Genomic DNA, 20,716 nt, shown 5'->3' with positions numbered 1-20,716 from the left:
GAATGTTGAAAGGAATTTTCGCTAAACTTTAAAGTTTGGTTAGCAGATTTTATGTTCCAGGTGTTGAATGTTTAGATTACTGAAAATTGAATAGCAGAATGTTTTTCGTATATTTGGAAAATTTTGTTTGTTGGACAAAAAGTTTCCCTGCATTTTCCCTACGTACTGTGGCATGGGGCATCAAAAAGTTTAACCTGTTTGGAACTGAAGTAACCATAAAATTATGTGAGTTCACTTCCACCCACTCTCCTGAAAAAATCTTAGATCAAACTTGGTGGGGTGGGCAGTGTATATTTATACTGAAAGGGGAAAATTTAGTGATTCAATTGGCTGAGATTAAAATTTAGAATTCACTTGAACAAGGTAAAATTACTTGGCTTGCCGCTTTTCGTACATGAGTTGTAATGACAGTGGCAGTTGTAGCTTTCGTGGCTAAGGTGATTTTTGTCTGGAATTTCCTATAACGCTGTACAGTAAATTCATGAAGGATTGTAAGCCTTTAAGAAATAATGTGTATTGAGGGATTAAACACAAGGCTAAAAATTTTAAATTTGAGGATGTGGGTCAACAGGCATGAATGTGATGAATAAATGGGGTTTAATGCATGCTTTGTTTTGTGATGTTTTGTCCTGCAGAATTTTCATTGAGCTCAAGTTCATGTCACATAGAGGATAGTGCGTCAGCTAGGAGAGCTTTCAAATAGTTGGGTCTAGAGATAATCAATACTACCAGCTTTCATTTATATAATGCCTTTAACATAGTAACACATTTGAAGCATCAATTGTATTATCGAATAGTCACTTAAGGGATTTGGGCAGGCACGAGAGATATTGTGGAGATGGAAAGTAGTAAATTTCAATGCATATCTCAAGAGTAAGGAGATTTTGGGGTCTGAACAAATAAAGGCATGGTCAGCACACTAAAGTACAGGGTAAGGGTGTTTTTTTAGCAGAAGGTGGGCTGAGCAGAGAAATTATAGATGCTAAGATTTCAAATAGTTTAGCCCGAGACTGTGTTGATAAGGTTGAAACCTGGTGAAAATTGATTTTGTGGTAGTCTGAAGTCAGTGGCTTTTGCCTTTCTGATATTTATTTGGAGGAAGTTGTTGCTTGTACAGGATTGGATGTTGGGCAAATCAGTTGACAGCTCGGAATGGATGTTGGCAGAGTCAAGACAATTAATGGTGAGGAAGAACTGGGTGTCATCAGCTTGCCCTTGCGACTTGGAATCATTTTATTGTGGAGCATGTTGTAGGTCTAGGACATGTTCTTGGGAAATTTCAAAGGCAATGGTGCCAACACATTATCATTGCATCTACATGGGCATAGCAGAAGAAACATATTTAAACCGAAAAACAAAAGTACCTTTCAAAGCAAATACTTCATTGTGTGTGTGTGTGTGTGTGTGTGTGTGTGTGTGTGTGTGTGTGTGTGTGTAAAAGCTATTAATTAATAACTAGAATAAGATTTGTAATGATGAATTTGTATTTCTGTCTAGAGCTGTGTAATAGATGGTAAAGTGGGTTGCCCATTCACCCACTGCAAAGTGTACAACTTGTGTGGTTTCTGGAAGCTTTTCCTCTACTCAGTTTTGTTCCTGTGGCTTGTGAGAGCCTGTTTTGGCCATTTTCAATATATTTTATCACTTTTTGGTCTGTTCTGTAGCATATACGTAAGTGGAAAATGAGAGATTAAAACAGTTTTAAGGTGAGGATACAGAATTGACAAACATTTGTATTTTTGTTGATATGAGGGTAAGAAGGGTACGTGGCCAAGACTGGATAGAAGGAATGTGTTAACTGTATTACTGTGGGGCCCTGTTGGGTTGGCTATCATCAACCTGTTTTTGAATTCGAGGGAAAAAAAATGCCCTTTTTTGGGCAGCTGTCCAATTGTCTTTTTTCGCATTCCCATTTAAAATTTCTGAATGCACGTAGCAAACATCCAAGTTCTCACTTTTAAAATTTCTGTACGTTTGAGCGCATTTTGAAAAATGATTCCCTTTTTCTATTGCCAAACAATGCTTACTGGTTGTCTGTTATGGTGGCTTAGACATCAGGAGCCTTCAGTCAATTTACTTTAGCAGCTACTTTTTAAGCACAGCCTGCATTGAGAGTACATGAGGAATGGGACTGTATGTAATTTTGTCCTCACTTGGTGTCTGCGCAGGCATTTTTCCCAGTCATGCAGCTGTGCTGCAATCCGGTGTGGAAGACCTGATTTTTGTTCCTTATCCCATTCAGTTCAGTTGTGACGCACTGTGTTCTCATCAGCTAAGCTGGCACAAGGCTGAGTGTGGCCTCTAATATTCATTATTTTCCCAGTTAAGTTTACCAGTCAAGTTACTGGACAAGAAAACTTGACAACAGGTTTTACTGGTTGTTTTAAGGAGGTGGATTCCCGGTGGATCATTCACAGCCATGCTGTTCTTGTGTTGAAACTTACCAAAAACATTTGACTTTGTTCGACAGCACTGGTTTCTAGATTACCTTAGTGCAATACAATTCAAGGAATTTCTTATCATTTGTGATTTTAATTCCATCTCATCACTCCAGGCTTTTTGTTTTCCAAGTTCAATCTTCCTCTTATCCTTTAATCACTCCATGGCCACTCATTTGGCCTTAGCATCTAGTAACTGTGCTATTGCAGGTAAGAATATCCAAACTTTGTTTTTCAATTTCTATCGTCTTCCTCTTTCCAAGGCTCCTCACCCCAGTCCTGCTAGATCTCTTTCTTGCTTTCTGTCCTCTACTCAGACCATAGGTTATCCACTTACGAATAAGTTATAAGTGCAATTCAGCTTTATTTTGTCTGCTGGTGACCTGACCAGTTACATCTTCACCTCTGTGTTTGATGTCATGGTCCCCATTTGGAAAATTACTATCTGTGTCATCCCCTAAGTCAAAGGCATTGTCTATATAGTTGAGAAACAGTTGACAATTCATTCTCTGATCTGTCTGGACCACAGAAACCATTTTCGATCCTCTGTCAAAACAATTTATATAATCCCGGTTTAACCAGCACTGCAAAAGTTTTCCCCTGATGTCACCAGTATATATCCTCCTAAACCCCTGTCCCTGCTTCCTGTGTGCGTGTTCCCTAAGAATTGGGAATAGTTTGTGAGCTACTTCATTGCTAAGATTAACGCCAGCTCTTTTCATGTCCTCCACTCTGAACTAGCAAACAGAAGTTTCGCTGAGGCTCTCAATGCCCTATTTCTTCATCATCTTTCTCTAATTTCTCTCCTTTGTGGCCTCAGAGTTCATTTCACTCATAAGTACGATCTCTTGTTTGCTTGATTCCATTCCCAGTAACTTCCCCTCCTTGTCCCAATCTTTTGTCGATTATTATTCGTTCTCTCTTTTTCACTTGCTGTTCTTTTCTCCTTTAAATCTGCTATCATCATCTTGCTTTCAAAAAAAAAGCAATTGGGGACCTATGTATTACTATTAAACTGTCTTCTCAACTCTCCTCAGCCTTCTATCGCTTGTCTTAAACCTATGTCCCTGGTTAATGATCCCTTTGTTAATGGAAGAGGTCTTCCTTCCCACCCCTCATAATCCTACACACCTCTATACAAACCACTCATAGGCCTTCACTGCTCCAAAGAAAACAGCTCCAAATTATCCAGTTTTTTTTTATTGTCGTTTTGACCCTGCAGCCCAGGTTGAATCCTGACAAATCTCTTCTGCACCCTCTCAAGTGCAATCACGTCCTCCTTATGGTAACCTGAATGCTACAGTATTCCGGTTCTTTACTCAGCCAGCAATTTATCATCTGTTGCGTTCTGTGCCATAGTTAATGAAGATAATTATCACATGCTGCCTTAACCCCCTTATCTATCTGTAATGCGACCTTGAGAAACCTATGGATATGTGCACCATGATCCCTGTGATTTCTGGGTTGAATTCCATTTGTTTTTACTCTGCCTACCTGACCAGTCTGGTATCCTCCTGCAGTTTACAACTCCCTTTCTCATTATTTAATCACCCGAGCAATTTGTCTTCCACAAACTTCTTGATCATACCACCAACACCCCCTCCATCCCCGTTCACAAATAACAAGGGTCTTAAGACCAAGCACTGCTGAACATACGCTGACGACAGTCCTTCTTAAGGAAAGGCTTCAGTGTGTTTGGAACGCTTCCTTTGTCCTCCTTTCATTCAGGTGCCTTCCTTGAGCTGGGCAAAGATGATTTGCTGTAGCAGTTGGAACTCTATCCTAAGGAGATGACTGACCCAGCGGAGTTAGTTTCAGATAATCATGACCTTGACACTGGTGTCATTGGCTGCTTCAGGATACTGATGCTAATGTTAGTGTCTGACCAGCTGATAAAGCAAATCCATCTCAAACAGAATTGGTGGTACCTCTCAAGGTTTCTGAGAGGGGTCTGTAGGTAGTCCAAATTTGAGCCATTCAGAAGAGTGATTGCCTTATACACCCAGGGCTGTCATGAATGTCAAAGATGCTCATCCTTAGGTATCTGAAGATAGCATTCATGGATTTGATGTTTAATCTTTGCATCAGTGTCAGCTTTATTGGGCACTAGCTTTTCAGTAAGGAAAATGGGAGGATTTCTCCATTAACCTTCATGGTGGGATGGATCCTGCTGGAGGTTGGTAAAGGATTTGAACCATGTTGAGACTGTGAGCAATTGTTTGGTAGGCATTAAGCTGGCTCCTTTCTAGAGTTGGGACTCCTTTACAACAGTGGCATTGAAGTGCACCGATGCGAATAGTTTTATTTTTGTTGGGGATGTTGGTGAGTATGTTGTACAAGATGGCACCTGTTTTGGATTCATCTATGGCATCAAAAGTTTGAGCATTGGCAGTCATGACTGTTGCCAGCTGATTCTTGGCAAGCTTTGGAAGGAGCATCATGAGATAACCATTGATACCAATAGGGAGTTTTTAAGAGTTGGTTGACAAGTCTGTTCTTGAAGGAGAATCCAACTCGATGCGCACCTTCGGGTTTTTCTCTCCAGAAGGTGTAGCCACCACTGCCGCTTTCCTTCAACTTGCCTTTGCCTCCTGATAGATATTGCTGCTCTTCAGGAGACTGTGTTGAAGTGCATGGGTTCTCGGGCAACAAAGGCAGTTCTTCATTCTAGATCAGAGATAATGGGAACTGCAGATGCTGGAGAATCCAAGATAACAAAGTGTGAAGCTGGATGAACATCCATCATAGCTTTTGTGCTCCTGAGATGCTGCTTGGCGTGCTGTGTTCGTCCAGCTTCACACTTTGTTATCTTCATTCTAGATGATTGTTTTGCTTGTTATCGATGCAGGATTATACATTCCAGGTTCTGAGATTGAGTTTGACTTTGGGTTTTTCAGACGATGAGCTGCCTGGATGCTATTTTCCAGTAGAGTTGATTTGATTTATTATTGTAATGTGTATCAAGATACAGTAAAAAATATTGATTTGCATGTTAACTAGACAAATCATGACCTACATAACTTAGTACATGTGTCTGCCAGGGTAATAGAACGGAATGCAGAATGTAGTGTTACAGCTACAGTGAAGGTGCAGAGAAAGATCAACTGTAATGGGTGAGGTCCATTCATAAGTCTGACAACAATGAGGAAGAAGATGTTATTAAATCTGTTGGTGTTTTCCACACACGCACACGCTTCTTTGACTTCCTAACCTGCAGACTGCAGTTGGTATGGATAGGCGACAACACCTCCTCTGCAATAATCCTCAACAACGTCGTCCAGCAAGACTGCGTCCTCAGCCCCTTACTATACTTATACAGTCATGACTGTGTGGCCAGATTGAGCTCTCATTCCATTTACAAATTTGGTGATGAAAACACTAGTGCGTCAGAGTACAGGAATGCAGTAGACAACTGAATAGCATGGTGTAAAGATGACCTCTCCCTCCATCTCAGCAAAACGAAGGAGTGGTGATCAGTTTCGGAAGCAGAATGGAGGAAGTGCCCCTGACTCTCAATGGTGTTGAGGTGGCGGTGGTCAAGAGGTTCCAGTTCCTCAGAGTAAATATCACCAATAAACTATCCTGGTCCATCCACATCAATGCTACAGTCAAGAAAGTATACCAGCACTTCTGCTTCCTCAGAAGGCTAAGAAAATTTGACATGTCCACATTGACTGACCGATTTATAGATGCATTACAGCAAGCATCACAGCTTGGTATGGCAACTGCTCTGTCCAAGACTGCAAGAATTTAGTGAGTTATGAATGCAACCCCATCCATCACAAAACCAACCTTCCTTCCGTTGGCTCCGGCTGCTTTCCCGAGGCAGTGGGAAATGTAGCCTATGTAATCAAAGACCCCAGTTAAACCCTCTTCCACCCTCTTCCATTAGCACAGAATTGACTGTCTGCCTATCCCGCAAGGGGAAAACTGGATTCTAAAGAGGGCTGCTCAGTTGTGAAGAAGGATGCTGAAAAGCTCTCCTGTTGTTATTCCAAGAGCGAAACAACTGAGTCAAACTCCTCCATCTATGTGTCAGTCTGAAGCAAGAGACTTCTAGATCACCCAATCCTGTCCTTATTATCTCTTGCTGATTTGGCAGAGTTTGCCTTGTGTGAGGGGAGGGTTGAATTCCTCAGGGTAGATGCATTGTGCAGGACATCTTTTAACGTGGGAATGCTATTGTACATCAGAGACATGGTCTTTGACAGAAGGTAGATCCAGTTCCTGGGGATTTTCCTATTGCTGCTGACTTCACCTACATTTGCTGTCATCGATATCGCACAAGTACTGTTTCCCTGGATTGCTGCTGAGAACTTGTTTTGGATTGTATGTTGTCTGCTTCCTCCTCTCTGACCTTCCTGTCAGGTGTGGTCCTGCCAGGAGTTGAGTGGTCCTGATGGTGACGTCACTCTTGCAATCAAGGGCGCAGCCCAATCTCTCTACTGCAGCAAGATGGATAATCCATGGAAAAGAAAAGGTCAGTAGGCAGGTGCAGTAAGTCATTAGAAAAGCTCAGTATTATCATTTAAAATGTAAATTGTTGCCTCAATGAGCTATCAAAGGATAAAAAGCTGCTGGCAGACAAACTTTACCATAGTGAAGGCAAGTTGTAAGTGGGGCGATGACTCAGAAATTGAAGTAGTCTTTGTAAATTAGAAACGGGAACAATGATTTGGGTTCAGAAGCTATAATTTGGTCGAATATGACTACTAAACTAAAAGTAACCACTCTAAATGGTTGGACAAGGTATAAGTGGATAACACAAGTAGAAAATGACGATGTATTGTCACACTGCTTCACTGTTAGGGACTTGGGCTCGATTACAGCCTTGGGTGACTGTCAGAGTGGAGTTTACACGTTCTCCCCATGTCTCTGAATTTCTGCCTGGTGTTCTGGTTTCTTTCCATAGTTCAAAGATGTGCATGTTAGGTTGAGTGACTGTGCTAAATTTCCCTGTGGTATCCAGCGATGTGCAGTCTAGGTAGATTAGCCGTGGTAAATAATGAGTTACGTGGATAGGGTGGTGGAGTGCTCTTTGGAGGGTTGGTGCAAACTCTTTGTGCACTGTTGTGGTTCTGATTCTGATTCTGTTTCTATTTTTCAGTTAGCCAGGTATATTACAGAGAAACTAATGGATCAGATGCTACCTTGTGAACATATCAATTTAAAGCCTAAACACGTGCAAAATCTAGGGTTCATGGTAGACTTGATACTTCTCTTTAGCAACGGGCAGGTTTCGTAGTCTCAACAAATTGAGTGAAGTTGTGTAGTACACATTGTGCTCCAGCAACATGGTGCTCTGCTCACTTTGCATCTTAAATATTCTGTTCAGTTCTAGACATTGATAAAGGAGCAAAGTACCCATACGTTTGTTTTTCTCCTGTTTAAATGTGTGATGAAGTGCTGGAGAAACTGATATTTTTGAGCTTTTTAAGGTAAAGTGACTGGTCATAGTCGTAGAATCACACAGCACAAAAACAGACCCTTTGGTCCAACCAGTCCATGCTGGACACGATCCCAGGTTAAACTAGTCTCACCTGCCCGTTTCTGGCTCATATCCCTCCAAACCTTTCCTATTCATGTATTTATCCAAATGTCTTGTTAAACACTAGTATACCCATTTCCACCACTTCCTCAGGAAGTTCATTCCATATGTGAACAACTCTCTGTTTAAAAAGAAAAATTGCTCCTCGTCTTTCTTTTTCCTCTTGCCTTAAAAATGTGATCCCTCATCTTGAAATCCCCTAACCTAGGGAAAAGGCAACTACCATTAACTCTATCTATGTCCCTCATTATCGTTATAAATTTCTATAAGGTTTCCTCTCGACCTCTTATGCTCAGTGAAAGAAGTCCCAGCCTTCCTTTGTAACTCAAAGCTTCTATACCTAGCAACATTCTGGTAAATCTCTTCTGAACCCTCTCCAGCTTAATATCTTTCCTATAACTGGGCGACCAAAACTGGATGCAGTATTATCAGAAGAGGCCTCACCCGGTGTCCTGTACAACCTCAACGTGACTTCCCAGCTCCTAAACTCCAAGGACTGAGCAATGAAGGCAAGCGTGCCAAAAACCCTTATAACTACCCTGTCTATATGTGATGCAAACTTCAAAGAATCAAGTTCCTCTGTTCTATGACATAACCCAAGGCCCTACCGTTATTGTATAAGCCCTCCACCATTGTTTATTGTACTAAAGGCAATACCTCGCATTTATCCAGATTGAACTCTGGCCGTTTTTCAGCCCATTGACCTGTTTGATCAAGATCCCTTGTGATGACAGTTTTGGGATATTTAAGGTACTAACAATAGGGCAACAAACAGCAGTTGAAACTAGTTAAAAGGGAAATTTAGAACTGATGCTAAGAAGTTTAATCTTTACAGAAATAATTATAACACCTGAAATAAACCTCCCAGGTGCACTAGCGAATGGTCAACTCTGGGGATCGATTTAAAGAAACAGTTGGGTCCTACATTGGGATTATACAATATTTCTAGGTAAGAACCTTCGATTGAATGGCTATGTTGAGCTAATTTGTGTTCGTGCAAGTGTGGGTAGAAGGTTAGGATTGTAGAAGATGATGCTGAGAAACGTGAAAGAGAAATTTGAGATAAAAAAATAAATTTATATGTTATACATAGGCATTACTTCTAAGTTAAAATATGTCAAGACAACACATTTAATTTCAATGAATGAGTAAATTAGAATGGATAATAGGAGTAACTTGTTAATTCAAAGAAACGTAAATATTTGAAATCTGATGAGGCAAGAGGATCCAGTAAGTTTCTAGGGTGGGGTTTTGAGCACTGAGGGTTGAACTTCAGTTGGCAATTTGCTGTTTATTATCTTTGACTGCGTTTATATACTAAACTCCTCTGGGAACTCTCTCAATAAACCAGACCGTATATCCTTCATCTGGCAACACATGCCATGTATGATATTTTAAAATGCTTCAGTCATAGTTTAAACTGACCCTATACTGCTGTATTCTGTCCCTATGCTTTTTGGATCAACTGAACATTTTGAAATGATTTCTGAACTGAAATGAAATTCCACTCATACACTTTTGTCTCAATAGCTTTATTTTTGGCACGACTTATGTTTGCAAGTGATGCTTCAAGTGTGATCAAATCACTTCAGATATTGTAAACTATGGTCAATAAAAACAGAAGTTAGATGGTAGAAGGTATAAAAAATACTGGGCAACGTACGGCTGCAGTAGAGTTGGGTATAAAGTGTCTGTTGTTTTGGTGATGCTGGAATTGGAACTGTTACAAGGTTAGATGGTAGGAGATATAGGAGCAATCAGCAGGCTAAAAGAATGCATGATCAATGGAGAGTAAATAGGAATTTAAGAAATATTTCCAGTGTTTGGCATCTCGTGATTGAAGATTTGAGACAGGTTGAGGCCATCTCACCCATCAGGTCCTTGCCAGTCAATTTAAGTCTGAAATCACATTCATACTCGGTTTCAGCCTGCAGGTTTCAGATCTTCAGTTAGCTATCCAAGTATGTCTTTAAATGCAGTTGACGGGAGTGTGGTTTGTATTTTTTCCTGCTGACTTTTCAGGCAGTGAGTTCTCTACCCAAGTCTGTGTAATAAAAATAGTTCCTCAGCTTCCCCCCAAATAACCCCACCCCATTCTAATTGCAATGCCTTAATTAAGACAAAAGAATCTCACCACCAATTTTATCTAGGTCCTTCATAATTTTATGCACCTCAGATAAATTACCATTTGTCTGCCTCTGTTCCAAGGGAAATGCATCAAATCTTACCTCATTGTGAAAATTTTCCAGATCTTTCAAATTTGAGTTTCCTCTGCACCCGCTCCACAGTAATATCTTTTGTATAATGCAGTGATCAGAACAGCATACAGTACCAATCTGTGGTCTACCTACCATTGTTTACAGTTCTGGCATAACATGACAGCTTGTAATCTTTGAGCAAAAATATCAGAATAAAATCATAAGAACATAAACAGGAACATGCATAGACTATTCAGCACCTTGAGCATGCTCCGCCATTTAGTAGGATCATGGCTGTTCTGAAGTTCTTCACACCCACTTTCCTGCTCTTTCCCCATAGTACTTAATTCCCCTACTGATCAAGGATGTGTCTATCTCAGCCTTCCATATACACAAGGACTCAGTCTCCACAGCTCTCTGTGGCAAGGAGTTACAAACACACAACCCTTGGAAGAAATTCCTTCTCCTCTTGGTTTTAAATTGAAGCCCCTTAATTTTGAGTCGAATGCGTAAAAGTCCCAGCCCGTTTAATCTTTGCTCAGAAGACAATCCCTCCATACTGAGGATTGTCCGAATGAACCTTCTCCAAACTACCTCCAATTAAATTTTACCTTTTTGTCCAATGGCATTGAAGGCATTTTAGTAAAGCAACATTTTTTTTTGCATGTAAAGACTTATGTTTTTGCAGTGAAGGCAAATGGCTTCAAATCAAGAGTTGAGTGTCTTTGGAACTCCTTGTCACAGAGACCTGTAGAGACAGAGTCCTTGTGTGATAGACACATTGTTGATCAGTAAGGGAATTAAGAGTTATGGGCGAAGAGCAGGAACGTGGATGTCATGAGCTTTGGATCAGCCACGATCCTATTGAATGTACTGAGCGGTCTCTACGTGTTCCTGTTTGTGGTCTTATGGTTTTATTATGGTATGCTTTTTCTGCTTTATATGACCAACATGAATCTAGATAGTTTAGGAATTAAATTTATTTCTTAATATTCATATGATATTGTGGTTAAAAATTCCCTTACAAGCAAATTATGCATGATCAGTTTACAGTTCAACTATAGTCAGTCAGTTGATCAAGTTGCTGCTTTTGTCACCATGATCCCGTACTTGTTATCTATAAGGACTGGCACTGATCATTGTTGTGTCCTGGGTTTTATACCTTCAGTGAGATATACTAGAATTTTCTTTTTCTCTAAGATGGGATTCATGCTTATCAGTGGAAACATTATCTCCATCTGCTTTGAAAGACTAGTCACTTTGTCCACCTGTAGTATTCTTTGTGGTTCCAAACCATTGTTTGCAATCCCTTTGTGTATCTTGCTGACCTGGTCATAAAAGACAGAGGGTAGTTGTGGAGGGTTAGTTTTCTGACTGGAGGTCGATGATCAGTGGATAGAAATGTTAAATACTAGATGGTATAGGTTTAAGATTAGAGGGGAAAATTTTATAGGAGATATAAGAGACAAAGTTTTAACACAGTGAGTCGATGCTTGGAATGTGCTTCCAGGGGACGTGGTAGAAACAAAGGTGATAACAATGTTTTAAGAGGCATTTTGACAGACGTGAACAATTAGGGAATGGAGGGATACGAGCCTTGTGCAGGCAGATGAAATGGGTTTAGAAAGACATCATGGTCGACACAGACATGGTGTGCTGAAGGGCCTGTGCTGTACTGTTCTATATTCTTTTGCTCTTTCCGTGTGCTTTGGTAGAAATCCATATGGAACATTGCCACTGCTTTGCCATCAACAACCCTGTTTGTTCCTGCCTCATACTTAATCATGTTCGTCAGGCATGACTTTCATTTGTCATATTTGTGTTGACTTTCCAGATGATGATTGATAATACTTAAGAATTAATTCCAAAATTTTCTCTCAAAACATACTGACCTATAATTGTAATATCCTTTCTTAAACTGTTATAGTCCTTGAACTACTGTAGCCGTGGAGGCTTTAAATATGATGGCCAGAGCCTCCGCAGTTGCTTCCTCATTTAAAAACCTGGGATATATTTCATTCAGAGCCTAGTAATTTATCAATTTTCGAAGATGAAAAACTTCCTCCTGACCTTTTTTCTTAAATGCCATTCGATATTTCATTCTCTTCCTCTTCAAATTCAACATCATCGTTGGCATGCGCTCTTTTTGTAGACCACAAGGCATTGACTGAGAATTAAGTCCTCTTGACTCTCCCGCTCTCCACTTCACCTGTCACGTTACCTTTTTGATCCCTAGTAAGCGCTTAGTTATCTTCTATTAATGGGATAACATCCCATTAATTTTTATGCTCCTTATCTTACACAGGGAGCATAAAAATTAATGTGATGTTATCCCAATAACATCTCACAACCATCTTCAGCTACTTCAATGATCTTTCCTCCATTATAAAGGTCAAAAGTGAGGATGCTCACCAATGATTGCACCACATACAACTCCTCAGAAATTAAAGTAATCATGTCCAAATACAGCAAGACCAGGCAATGACCAATCTAACCGTCAGCTCTTGACATTCAATGATATTACAATCACTGAATCCCCCACAATCAACATTGACCAGAAACTCACCTGGACTCACCATATAAATGCATTGGCAACTAGAGCAGGCCAGAGGCTAGGAATACAGCAGGTTACTCACCGCCTGATTCCCCAAAGCCTGTCAATAATCTACATGGCACAAGTCATGAGTGTGATGGAACACTTTCCATTTGCCTGGGTGGGTGCAGCTGTAACAATGCTCAAGCAGCTTGACGCCATCGAGGACAAAACAGCTTGCTTAATTGACATCTCATTCAGAAACATCCACTCCCTCCATCATGGATGCTCAGTACATGCTGCTACTATCTACAAGATGCACTGCAGAAATTCACCACAGCTTCTTAGGCAGCATCTTCCAAATCCATGGCCACTTTCAACTTGAAGGACAAGGACAGCAGATATTTGGGAACAGCTCCACCTACAGTTTTCCCTCCAAGCCACTTACAATCCTGATTTGGAAATATGTTATCACTTCACTATTGCTAGGTCAAAATCCTGAAATTCCATCTAAAGGCAACCTGTGGTCAACCTGCAGCAGGATAAGAGGCAGTTCACCACCACTGTCTCAAGGGCAACTGTGGATGAGCAATAAATGCTGGCCAGCCATGCCCACATCCTGTGAATGAATATGAAAACAAAACTGAAGAGATGAGGCATATTTATCTGAAACAAAAGCAAAGTACTAGAGCTGCTGGAAATCTGGAACAAACATAGAAAATGCTGGAGAAACTCAGCAGATCTGAGGAGAGAGATAACGTTGAGTCCAGTACAACTGTCTTTCTGGCAGAAAATTCAGGAAAAAGTCATTCTGGGCTCAAAATATTAACTGTGTTTCTTTTTCCACAGATGCTGTCAGATTGGCTGAGTTTTTTCAGCATTTATCTCTTTCTATATAATATTATTCTTAAACCAGCACACTGGTATAAGATTATTTGAATATTTCTCTAATGCTGTGCATGCACAATGTAACTGCAGTGCAATGCTTTCGTAATTATAACCAGACTTCTAAGGTAATGTTGTTATGGGCGCTGAAGTGTCCTGGAATGAGCCAAGAATTTTACAGTCACTTTAAAAATGTAATTTTTTTCTTTCTCCCTTAAATACTGTTATAAGTTGAGAATGATTATAAAATTGTGTTGTGAATGAATTTCAAAACCAGCAAGAGAACTGAAGTCAGCAACATGTTTACATATACAACTAAAAAGGCCTTGCATTTAACATGCATTCATGTCTGTAACACAAAACAAAATGACATCCAACTAATCAGATACAATCAAAATCCAGTTTCACTGACTTATTACAAAACTATCATTAAAAAACAGCACAAAACCACTCAAATTACTTATTCGTTGACAGCTTTTTTGAGTCATATCTCATTCTTCGGTATTTAAACTATTCCCTTTGACATTCAGTTTTTGACCCAAACAATTCACCCTTAATACAGTCCTTAACTTTACCACAAATTATCAAATGCCAAACCCAGCATGGTGAACTATACTCCTGCTTCCATCAAACTAATGCTACCCATTGAGGCAAAAAGTATCTTTGTAGGTCAGGCATTCCTTCACTATTCAATCTCTCTGTTCGCCTGGATATTCTTCAGTAGCTTGCTTTCTCAACTTCGTCGTGAACTGTTGAATGTTGAGACAGGGCTTCCTCACTCTCTTTCATGCATTAATCTGCCTTTTCTGAATTTGTGGTTCTTCATTCGCTCCAGTTCGAACCCTGCTGAGAAGTCTATCACTGTTTTGATGCAAATGCCTAATTTTCAAAGGACAATCACTCATTGATTCATCTACGTCAAAACCATGACACCACTACCCATGTCAAAAACTTATTTCCTGGACAATCACCTCACTCCTGAAGATTTTCTTCGCTCCTCCCTCCCAGTCTCATATCTCAATTCCCAAGCTTCATTGCACATTTTGTACACAATTCCCAAAATGCAAAAAAAGGACTGCTCCAGCAGATGTACTGTTTCAGTTTACTCCCATCAAATTAGACCAGTCTTTTCCCCAACTTCTACTCTTCTTCTCTACAGTCTCTACTTTTCTATATTTCTGAGCTTCCATTGTGATTAGCCATGTGGGTCTCTACCCTCAAAGACTCACTTTCATCACAAAAAGCATACTCCTTTCTGCACTTGCACTCATTCAGCCAACTTTAACTAGTGGTCCAATCAGATTTATCTGATGACATCACCTTCTTACATTGACTGGTTCCTCTTGAATATAGAGGAAGCCATGGAGCTAAACAGTGTGTTCCTGGGTCATGTTGAGCAGTTATAATCTTATTCCGGCCTCCTTGTTATACGAACCAATTATAATGCCATGCTTCACTGATACTCAGAACTTCTTCGATTACACTGCCAATCTCCATCCATCCCTCACCATTGCATGATCTCAGCAACCCTTTCTTTCCTGGGCCAAATAATTACCTAGAACTTTTTAGAAAAGATATCCAAATGATCTTATGATTCTAAGCTATTTGGACCCTCTTCTTCCCACCTTGCTAGTTGCAAAGTTTCCATTACATTTTCCATTTCATTCTTATCCATGATGACAGTACTAATTCCTATACCACATCTTTTTGATTCAAATTTGCTTATAACAAAATTTTTGCCCCCTCACCTCTGATAGCAGGGCCACAGATTACAGCAACAATTTTCCAGGTTAGCTCTCCCACCATAAAGCAAGATTGTTCCTATCCTCACTTTAATCCTACTTGTCTCTGCATTTGATGCATCACATTTCACTGTTTGTGGCATTTAAAATATCACCTTTACATTAAGGAGACCAAGATGACTTAATATCTCCGTTCCTAAACATGAAAGTTGAAAATTAATTCCCTTCTTCATTCACACTTGGACCTCTGTCTTTAATCCCTCCCACGATGCCAACTAAATTCAGCCCAATTTACTTATTCATTTAGCATCGATTTTTTTGACTCTTCACTCCTGATATGCTAATACTCTTCCCTAGGTTGTTCAGTCAGAGACTTGTAGTTTCTACTAGGCTGCACTATTTCTTTGAACTTACATTTATTAAAATCATCCAAAAATCAAACAAAAATGTGGCAGTAGAGGTCTCAAGGTTTTTTTTCCATTCATTCAAGAAACATCACACTAGAACTTCAACTCACCCAACTTGCTGCAACACAGATCATACAAATCATTGAGCTCCTACCAACTGCTTTAGTTGCAAAGACATTCAGAAAAGAGACTCTTGAATATAGAAATATTATTAGGCCCTCTAATTTATTAAGAAACTGCCAATTACACACAAACGATATTTTACTAGTTATATGAATATTCTGAAATTTTTTTTCAGCTAAAGTTATTTAAAAGACGGATTTATCACTGCTTAAAAATGTCAATTAGTGATAAAGGTAATTCTTGTTCTATAAAATCAAACTGCATCAAATTATTACTCAACAATATAGTTTTTAAGTTAAAACACTTCTGCAAGAATATGATGACTAAAACATTGCCCAATTGTGCAGACTCATAGAAGATTTTACATTCAGGGAATGAGTTTTGGCAGCAGCTTGAGGAAAATTTCACTTCTCAAAACTAGTGCTGTTTTGATCACAACTAACGCTCAATGTCCGTGTCTCCCCAAATCAGAACTTCACCGACACTGTTTTCCCACTATTATCCATTGACCCTCAACACCCTCATAAAATTGGATAGCAAGAGGCAACACCATTCGTTAATATCTCCAGACTTCAATTCAGCTCCAAGTTTCATACATACCTCAGGTTAATTTGTCAATGTTCTTATTGTTCCAACAATGTTTCCCTTCAACTGCTTTCAACTACAGTACTGCAAGGACTTTCAAATACCACGAGCTCCAGTTGATTGTCATTTCAAAACTCAAGATAGATCACTCATGACAATAATATTACTGTTAATTGTTCAAAATAAGCTAAATCTAGATCAGACAAAAGGATGTTTATGCCAGTCAGTGAGCCTCATACTGATGCAAGTTTAGAACACGGAAAATTAAAAGGGAAATCAGGAAAGCAAAGATAGGGCATGGAATGAAGGAAAAAATCATGGAAAATATGACACTTTTTATAAGTACATAAAGTATAAGAGTGTTAGATTCGTTTTTCGGAGACCCTCACGGACTTAATGCAATAGCAAGACGCTGACCTGGCTACAAAAACACAATCCATTATTATTAAGCAAATACAAGCTGTAGAGGATCGCTGTACTCCACCCGGCTCAGAGTGCTGAGTTCCGTAAGTGATTCTCCCCAAACAGTGGACAGTCCCCGCTTTTTATACTCTATTTTGGCTGATATATAAAACAATTACTACATTTGGAACATGAGAACAGGATCTAGCATTGATCGTTCACAAAGTGGCTGACAATGACAGAATGTGATTTCAAGCTGCCGAAGTGTCTGGCTTGAACAAAGGTTACTGACCTGGCCACTTCAGTAGAAACAGAAGTTTCACCCCTTTACAGAGTTACAGAAGTCTCATGCCTTTACAAACGTTGCCCACCCAATCCTATTCGGACAGGAAGTTTAAGACAGTTTCCACATACCCCTGTGTAAGAAGATAAGGAGCATAAAAATTAATGGGATGTTATCCCATTAACATCCCATTCCCTCCTTTCATCATCCCATGATAACCTATATCGGGGCCAAGAAGGGAACTATAATTCTGCAACAGGAGTTCAGGCATACAATGAATACACATCAAACAAATCTGACCATCATTAAGATAACCAATCCATGAGGTAGGTATGAGCCCCAGAAGCCATCCCAACCATCCTTCCCCAGGTCGGGGTTCCTCCCTGTACCGGTCCAACTATGGCTTGGATGGCCTGGGTAATATTATAGGATTCATCGTTAACATGGGTAATGCATTTATCCCCTATAATCGTACATACTGCACCTTTGTTGAGTCAGCTGATTGTCCTCAGCAAACCCGGTATGGGGTAGACTGAGCCGAAGTTCGGCTAATTCTTGATTTACTGTTTCCAATGCCAACATTGTGCTATTTCCCAGCGTGGTGAGTCTACTTATAAGGTAGTTTTGGTTTTTAGCGGACACCACTCCTAAGGAGCCTCCCAAACTGACAGTTCTGAGGAAGCCGTGTCCCAAGGGAAAGCCCAAGGTGACTGGATTCTGCCATTCAGCACAAAACTCCTTGCTTATGGAACGTGTGACAATTCATTGTCGAGTATGTGATTGTTGGGGACAACGGACCGTGAGAGGCCCTATGGTCCCAACAGCAAACAGCACCGGCAAAGTTGGAGTAGCAGTAGAAAAAGTCCCGTTGAGAAGGAAAACTAATCCCTTCTTAGCACAGTAGCAGGTAACGGACTCATGTACTATCTTGTAACTATTCCAGGAGGATTGACTCTTAAATAGTTGGAGGTCCGAGGAGTTAAATGGAAACGTCCCATACCCCGTTTCATATGGGTGCCATTATAACTCCCACAAGTCCACTGTATGCCTGAAGTCGCATTCACTGGTTTTGATTCCAAACAGGGGCAGCTCAGTTGTCCCCTTTTAGTTGTGCAAGTTCTTTTTACACACCGATGGGACCAGGAAGCATCATGGGGATGGTTAGCGGTGATTACTAAAGCATGTACACAACAAGTCCCAGTACCAGTAAAACAAAGCGGATAGCTGTTAGGATTCATACAGTTGGTCCCTTCCTTCCCAGACTTGGGTTTAGTACCTGTGCAATTGGAGAGGACCGTTAACCATCAATTCTACGCATTTGCCCTGCACACCCCTCTTGCAAGTTCCTCCCTCCCCTTGGCAAGGCCAACCTGAATAATCTACTTGATAGAGTTGGTGAGGGTTCCATCCTGGTGTTGCTACAAACAAAGCTTCTACAGACCATGCCAGTGGATAACACGCAGTTCAATTGCCATGCAGTTGGATATGTGTCCTATAAAACAAATTGTCCTCTAACCCACGCACGGTCAGAACAATACTCCGTCCAATGATGAGTTGCAAGCTGGTGAGGGGATCCATCACTTGCAGTCACTTAGGTGGATCCAGCGATCCTGCCCCTTGACTTTAAGGTTGGTTGGAGTCTGGGGAAGCACTTGAAATGGCCCTTTCCACCTTGGTCCAAGCTTGAGACGATCCCAGTACTGAATGAGCACGAAATCTCCTATTTGTGGCCACGAAGAGCAATTCTGATTCTTAAGGTCCTGGTCCAAAGGCGCACTTTACCTGTGAATGGAGAAATTTTAGAGACAACATTAGTTGCTGAAAGTACCTTTGTATTTCCTCACCTATAACATTTTAAGTCTATCTGGGTGGGTGGGCTGGTATTGGCATCCCAGGGTTCCTACTGGCTCAGCCATAGATTATCTCTGCCGCCTGGGGGTGGTAGGCACATTGGAATTGTTGTCGGATGTGTAATGCATTGCACAATTCCTTATTGATCTTTCCCACAAAGTGGGGGCCAGTATCTGAACTAATTTGTCGAGGCACTCCAAACTGTGGTTTTACCTCACTTAATAACAATTTTACTACCACTGTGGCTTTGTTATTTGTCATTGGGAAAGCCTCTATCCACCTACCGAACACATCAACAATGTACATGCGGTAATTCAATAAAATCTAGCTGAATACATTCAGATAGTCCACCTGGCAAGGGTGTTCTTCCTGGTGAGCATCCCACCCCCTGATCAGCATTGTTTTGCTGGCATGTCACACATGATGCTATGAGAGACTGGGCTGCCTCAGCCAGCCGGGGGTGCCACCAGGTACAGAATGTGATACCACTCATTCCCTCTTTGCCAAAGTGGGTTAGAGTGAAGACAGTCAGTGAACAAAGGCAACAAAGCATCAGGTATACACACTTGGCTGATTGGAGTAACCCAAAGGCCTGATGACGCAGAATTCCAAATGTCCTTTTAAGAGGCAGGGATGTCCTCCTGCCAGTCCTGAACAGTGACAATACCTGGCGTGCCTGTCGTGTTCGAAGAAGACGAGCGATTTATTGCCTGCTTGTTCATAGAGGGCACAATAAAAGTTTGATTCACAGCAGCCTGTTTAGTGGCGTGATCAGCCCGAGCGTTGCCGAGTAACTCCAGAGTCATTGGAGGCATGCACAGCACATTTGCTAATAGCCAATTGTCTAGGGAGGAGGATTGCCGGAAGAAGGTTTTTGACAGATAAGGAATTCTAGATGGGCACGCCTAAGGTGTTAAAAACCCATGCTGAGACCACAGTTGGCCAAAGTCGTGGGAGACACCAAAGGCATACCGAGAGTCAGTGTAAATATTTGCTGACTTCCCTGAGGTTAGAATGCAAGCATGGGTGAGGGCAAAAGGTTCTGCCTTCTGAGCAGACGCTGGGGGCTCAAACGCGGCCGATTCTAATGTGGAGGCGGCATCGACAATCGCGTACCCAGAGAGGGGGTTATCCAAGGGGGACATGGAGGAACTGCTGTCAACAAACAAGATAAATCCCAGAGAAGGGAATGCAATGTCAGTAAGGTGCGGGTGGGTAGAGGTTAGAAATTGGTTCCTTTGTAACCAGTCATGTGGGGGTTGTAAGAACTCATCTGGAGGGGAGGGGGTGTTCAAAAACGTGGCTGGGTTAATAGTGGAGCAGAAGGATAGTCAAGAGGGGATTGTTAAGGAGTGCGACTTTGTAGCTGCTTAAACGTGCCTGGGTAAGGTGTTGAGTCTGGTGGGAGGTGAGGAGGGCTACAATGGCATGTGAGGTATAGATGGTAAGAGGCTGGTGGACAGTAACATGAGAGGCTGCAGTGATGAAAGAATAAATCACAGGAAGAATCTGAGAACAAGGGGCTGATCCCTGAGCTACAGAGTCCAGGTGGGTAGACTAGTAGGCAACCGGCTGTTTGCGATCACCGTGAGTCTATGTCAAGACTCCAGTAGCGCACCCATCCGGAACATTAACGTATAGCTGGAAAGGCCTGTAAAGGTCTTCCCAAACACGGGGTGGCAGCAAGGGCGGCTTTTAAGACTGACTTTTGTAGGGAGGGT

The 20,716-nt window shown here is 41.1% G+C and overlaps 1 protein-coding gene across 2 annotated transcripts in view; it reads left to right on the top strand.

The window, feature by feature from the left end:
* The window catches only part of LOC125462759 (AT-rich interactive domain-containing protein 2-like), a 226,919-nt gene that overhangs the window by 2,527 nt on the left and 203,676 nt on the right, over window positions 1-20,716 (top strand). The gene's annotated exons all lie outside the window — the stretch shown is intronic.

Source organism: Stegostoma tigrinum, chromosome 21 (assembly GCF_030684315.1).
Source record: "Stegostoma tigrinum isolate sSteTig4 chromosome 21, sSteTig4.hap1, whole genome shotgun sequence".
NCBI lineage: Eukaryota > Metazoa > Chordata > Chondrichthyes > Orectolobiformes > Stegostomatidae > Stegostoma > Stegostoma tigrinum.
This window is presented reverse-complemented; position numbering and strand designations above follow the sequence as displayed.